General features: G+C 52.5%; 1 non-coding gene across 1 annotated transcript; it reads right to left on the bottom strand.

The window, feature by feature from the left end:
• Positions 1 to 4,017: 4,017 nt before the first annotated feature.
• On the bottom strand, positions 4,018 to 4,109 carry trnay-gua (transfer RNA tyrosine (anticodon GUA)). Its single transcript is given in 2 exon segments — positions 4,018 to 4,053; positions 4,073 to 4,109. It is a non-coding gene; the product is annotated as a tRNA-Tyr (tRNA).
• Positions 4,110 to 6,000: the final 1,891 nt, after the last annotated feature.

Raw genomic sequence — 6,000 nt, forward strand, 5'->3', positions numbered from 1 at the left:
CTGACTGATAGACGACTTCTTTTGCCTGAAAGTGAGTGCTGAGTGTTTCAAAGTGTTGCTGCTCAATGGCACTCCCTGCTGGTGAGCAGACACAAATGCTCAAGCAAAACAGCTGTGTGCTGGTGGACGCAGAGAGCATTAAAGTTCGAGACAAGAAAAAGAGGTGTCTTGTGCCTTCGTGGCAACATGATGCACTATAAAGTGAAGAGAGGAGCTTTGAGCGAAATGCTGCTTACCACCCGCTTACTGCAAAAGCACACGAGCTCCTTCGAGCCGGAATTGAACCAGCGACCTAAGGATGACTTTGTTTTGTATTCCACTACAGTCCTCCGCTCCACCAGCTGAGCTATCGAAGGGAAGCGGCAAAGGTGTTTTTGTTTGCCGATAGTTTGCCGTGCGCATTTTGACGCTTCTGGCCTGGCGGAGTCACGTGCGCGTCATCGGTACCTGCTCGTGCCGCAGCGTTGGTGGGACTGTGAGCTGCCAGCTACTCTCCACAGCCTGGATAACGCGTCTGACTACAAATCAGAAGATTGTAGGTTTGACTCCTATCTGGCTCGGAGTTTTTTGCAAACAGCGCGTTATAAATGTAAACACCTTGCAAGATGCCCCACATGGCAGCGCTGCCTGGCCGCTTGCATGGCAAGTGCCTTCTCAGCGCAGCAGGCAGCACGTCAGTCTCCTAATGCGAAGATCCTGAGTTGAATCTTCGGAGAAGGCGTCAGTGCTGGCAAAGTCGTTTTTTGGGCTTCTCTCACCTTTGCTGGATGTGAAAAGCAAGAAATCTTGCTGACGACATGGCAGAAAAAGATTTGCTGTCCGTTTTTCCCGTCTGACAGGGGTTCAGTGACGCGAGAGCCCATTTCGTTCTGAATAATTGCTCTAAGCCAAAAGGAAAGTGGAGAATGCGGGCATCGATCCCGCTACCTCTCACATGCTAAGCGAGCGCTCTACCATTTGAGCTAATTCCCCGGTCGCTTTGTGCATGGTGCTTTAGTTTGCTCCTCAGTAGCCTCTTCGCACTCGCCGCCACGCTGCTCCGCGACCGGCAGAGAAATCCTGCTTGAGGATTGGCCCACTCCTTGACTTCATTAAATACTTTGCTCCAATCGGCGTTGCCGAGCAGCAGTAGGACGTGAAGCCACAGCAACGATGAAAGAAGCCGAGAAGACCCCGAGACTGCGGCAGGGAAGCGAGGTGAGCGGAAAGTGGCGGCCGTCCCGAGCGTGAGGGAGCAGCCGAGAGCGCTGTCTGACTGATAGACGACTTCTTTTGCCTGAAAGTGAGTGCTGAGTGTTTCAAAGTGTTGCTGCTCAATGGCACTCCCTGCTGGTGAGCAGACACAAATGCTCAAGCAAAACAGCTGTGTGCTGGTGGACGCAGAGAGCATTAAAGTTCGAGACAAGAAAAAGAGGTGTCTTGTGCCTTCGTGGCAACATGATGCACTATAAAGTGAAGAGAGGAGCTTTGAGCGAAATGCTGCTTACCACCCGCTTACTGCAAAAGCACGCGAGCTCCTTCGAGCCGGAATTGAACCAGCGACCTAAGGATGACTTTGTTTTGTATTCCACTACAGTCCTCCGCTCCACCAGCTGAGCTATCGAAGGGAAGCGGCAAAGGTGTTTTTGTTTGCCGATAGTTTGCCGTGCGCATTTTGACGCTTCTGGCCTGGCGGAGTCACGTGCGCGTCATCGGTACCTGCTCGTGCCGCAGCGTTGGTGGGACTGTGAGCTGCCAGCTACTCTCCACAGCCTGGATAACGCGTCTGACTACAAATCAGAAGATTGTAGGTTTGACTCCTATCTGGCTCGGAGTTTTTTGCAAACAGCGCGTTATAAATGTAAACACCTTGCAAGATGCCCCACATGGCAGCGCTGCCTGGCCGCTTGCATGGCAAGTGCCTTCTCAGCGCAGCAGGCAGCACGTCAGTCTCCTAATGCGAAGATCCTGAGTTGAATCTTCGGAGAAGGCGTCAGTGCTGGCAAAGTCGTTTTTTGGGCTTCTCTCACCTTTGCTGGATGTGAAAAGCAAGAAATCTTGCTGACGACATGGCAGAAAAAGATTTGCTGTCCGTTTTTCCCGTCTGACAGGGGTTCAGTGACGCGAGAGCCCATTTCGTTCTGAATAATTGCTCTAAGCCAAAAGGAAAGTGGAGAATGCGGGCATCGATCCCGCTACCTCTCACATGCTAAGCGAGCGCTCTACCATTTGAGCTAATTCCCCGGTCGCTTTGTGCATGGTGCTTTAGTTTGCTCCTCAGTAGCCTCTTCGCACTCGCCGCCACGCTGCTCCGCGACCGGCAGAGAAATCCTGCTTGAGGATTGGCCCACTCCTTGACTTCATTAAATACTTTGCTCCAATCGGCGTTGCCGAGCAGCAGTAGGACGTGAAGCCACAGCAACGATGAAAGAAGCCGAGAAGACCCCGAGACTGCGGCAGGGAAGCGAGGTGAGCGGAAAGTGGCGGCCGTCCCGAGCGTGAGGGAGCAGCCGAGAGCGCTGTCTGACTGATAGACGACTTCTTTTGCCTGAAAGTGAGTGCTGAGTGTTTCAAAGTGTTGCTGCTCAATGGCACTCCCTGCTGGTGAGCAGACACAAATGCTCAAGCAAAACAGCTGTGTGCTGGTGGACGCAGAGAGCATTAAAGTTCGAGACAAGAAAAAGAGGTGTCTTGTGCCTTCGTGGCAACATGATGCACTATAAAGTGAAGAGAGGAGCTTTGAGCGAAATGCTGCTTACCACCCGCTTACTGCAAAAGCACGCGAGCTCCTTCGAGCCGGAATTGAACCAGCGACCTAAGGATGACTTTGTTTTGTATTCCACTACAGTCCTCCGCTCCACCAGCTGAGCTATCGAAGGGAAGCGGCAAAGGTGTTTTTGTTTGCCGATAGTTTGCCGTGCGCATTTTGACGCTTCTGGCCTGGCGGAGTCACGTGCGCGTCATCGGTACCTGCTCGTGCCGCAGCGTTGGTGGGACTGTGAGCTGCCAGCTACTCTCCACAGCCTGGATAACGCGTCTGACTACAAATCAGAAGATTGTAGGTTTGACTCCTATCTGGCTCGGAGTTTTTTGCAAACAGCGCGTTATAAATGTAAACACCTTGCAAGATGCCCCACATGGCAGCGCTGCCTGGCCGCTTGCATGGCAAGTGCCTTCTCAGCGCAGCAGGCAGCACGTCAGTCTCCTAATGCGAAGATCCTGAGTTGAATCTTCGGAGAAGGCGTCAGTGCTGGCAAAGTCGTTTTTTGGGCTTCTCTCACCTTTGCTGGATGTGAAAAGCAAGAAATCTTGCTGACGACATGGCAGAAAAAGATTTGCTGTCCGTTTTTCCCGTCTGACAGGGGTTCAGTGACGCGAGAGCCCATTTCGTTCTGAATAATTGCTCTAAGCCAAAAGGAAAGTGGAGAATGCGGGCATCGATCCCGCTACCTCTCACATGCTAAGCGAGCGCTCTACCATTTGAGCTAATTCCCCGGTCGCTTTGTGCATGGTGCTTTAGTTTGCTCCTCAGTAGCCTCTTCGCACTCGCCGCCACGCAGCTCCGCGATCGGCAGAGAAATCCTGCTTGAGGATTGGCCCACTCCTTGACTTCATTAAATACTTTGCTCCAATCGGCGTTGCCGAGCAGCAGTAGGACGTGAAGCCACAGCAACGATGAAAGAAGCCGAGAAGACCCCGAGACTGCGGCAGGGAAGCGAGGTGAGCGGAAAGTGGCGGCCGTCCCGAGCGTGAGGGAGCAGCCGAGAGCGCTGTCTGACTGATAGACGACTTCTTTTGCCTGAAAGTGAGTGCTGAGTGTTTCAAAGTGTTGCTGCTCAATGGCACTCCCTGCTGGTGAGCAGACACAAATGCTCAAGCAAAACAGCTGTGTGCTGGTGGACGCAGAGAGCATTAAAGTTCGAGACAAGAAAAAGAGGTGTCTTGTGCCTTCGTGGCAACATGATGCACTATAAAGTGAAGAGAGGAGCTTTGAGTGAAATGCTGCTTACCACCCGCTTACTGCAAAAGCACGCGAGCTCCTTCGAGCCGGAATTGAACCAGCGACCTAAGGATGACTTTGCTTTGTTTTCCACTACAGTCCTCCGCTCTACCAGCTGAGCTATCGAAGGGAAGCGGCAAAGGTGCTTTTGTTTGCCGATAGTTTGCCGTGCGCATTTTGACGCTTCTGGCCTGGCGGAGTCACGTGCGCGTCATCGGTACCTGCTCGTGCCGCAGCGTTGGTGGGACTGTGAGCTGCCAGCTACTCTCCACAGCCTGGATAACGCGTCTGACTACAAATCAGAAGATTGTAGGTTTGACTCCTATCTGGCTCGGAGTTTTTTGCAAACAGCGCGTTATAAATGTAAACACCTTGCAAGATGCCCCACATGGCAGCGCTGCCTGGCCGCTTGCATGGCAAGTGCCTTCTCAGCGCAGCAGGCAGCACGTCAGTCTCCTAATGCGAAGTTCCTGAGTTGAATCTTCGGAGAAGGCGTCAGTGCTGGCAAAGTCGTTTTTTGGGCTTCTCTCACCTTTGCTGGATGTGAAAAGCAAGAAATCTTGCTGACGACATGGCAGAAAAAGATTTGCTGTCCGTTTTTCCCGTCTGACAGGGGTTCAGTGACGCGAGAGCCCATTTCGTTCTGAATAATTGCTCTAAGCCAAAAGGAAAGTGGAGAATGCGGGCATCGATCCCGCTACCTCTCACATGCTAAGCGAGCGCTCTACCATTTGAGCTAATTCCCCGGTCGCTTTGTGCATGGTGCTTTAGTTTGCTCCTCAGTAGCCTCTTCGCACTCGCCGCCACGCTGCTCCGCGACCGGCAGAGAAATCCTGCTTGAGGATTGGCCCACTCCTTGACTTCATTAAATACTTTGCTCCAATCGGCGTTGCCGAGCAGCAGTAGGACGTGAAGCCACAGCAACGATGAAAGAAGCCGAGAAGACCCCGAGACTGCGGCAGGGAAGCGAGGTGAGCGGAAAGTGGCGGCCGTCCCGAGCGTGAGGGAGCAGCCGAGAGCGCTGTCTGACTGATAGACGACTTCTTTTGCCTGAAAGTGAGTGCTGAGTGTTTCAAAGTGTTGCTGCTCAATGGCACTCCCTGCTGGTGAGCAGACACAAATGCTCAAGCAAAACAGCTGTGTGCTGGTGGACGCAGAGAGCATTAAAGTTCGAGACAAGAAAAAGAGGTGTCTTGTGCCTTCGTGGCAACATGATGCACTATAAAGTGAAGAGAGGAGCTTTGAGCGAAATGCTGCTTACCACCCGCTTACTGCAAAAGCACACGAGCTCCTTCGAGCCGGAATTGAACCAGCGACCTAAGGATGACTTTGTTTTGTATTCCACTACAGTCTTCCGCTCCACCAGCTGAGCTATCGAAGGGAAGCGGCAAAGGTGTTTTTGTTTGCCGATAGTTTGCCGTGCGCATTTTGACGCTTCTGGCCTGGCGGAGTCACGTGCGCGTCATCGGTACCTGCTCGTGCCGCAGCGTTGGTGGGACTGTGAGCTGCCAGCTACTCTCCACAGCCTGGATAACGCGTCTGACTACAAATCAGAAGATTGTAGGTTTGACTCCTATCTGGCTCGGAGTTTTTTGCAAACAGCGCGTTATAAATGTAAACACCTTGCAAGATGCCCCACATGGCAGCGCTGCCTGGCCGCTTGCATGGCAAGTGCCTTCTCAGCGCAGCAGGCAGCACGTCAGTCTCCTAATGCGAAGATCCTGAGTTGAATCTTCGGAGAAGGCGTCAGTGCTGGCAAAGTCGTTTTTTGGGCTTCTCTCACCTTTGCTGGATGTGAAAAGCAAGAAATCTTGCTGACGACATGGCAGAAAAAGATTTGCTGTCCGTTTTTCCCGTCTGACAGGGGTTCAGTGACGCGAGAGCCCATTTCGTTCTGAATAATTGCTCTAAGCCAAAAGGAAAGTGGAGAATGCGGGCATCGATCCCGCTACCTCTCACATGCTAAGCGAGCGCTCTACCATTTGAGCTAATTCCCCGGTCGCTTTGTGTATGGTGCTTTA

Source organism: Somniosus microcephalus, unplaced genomic scaffold (genome assembly GCF_052327205.1).
Source record: "Somniosus microcephalus isolate GS21.2 unplaced genomic scaffold, FLI_Smic_1.0 scaffold63, whole genome shotgun sequence".
NCBI lineage: Eukaryota > Metazoa > Chordata > Chondrichthyes > Squaliformes > Somniosidae > Somniosus > Somniosus microcephalus.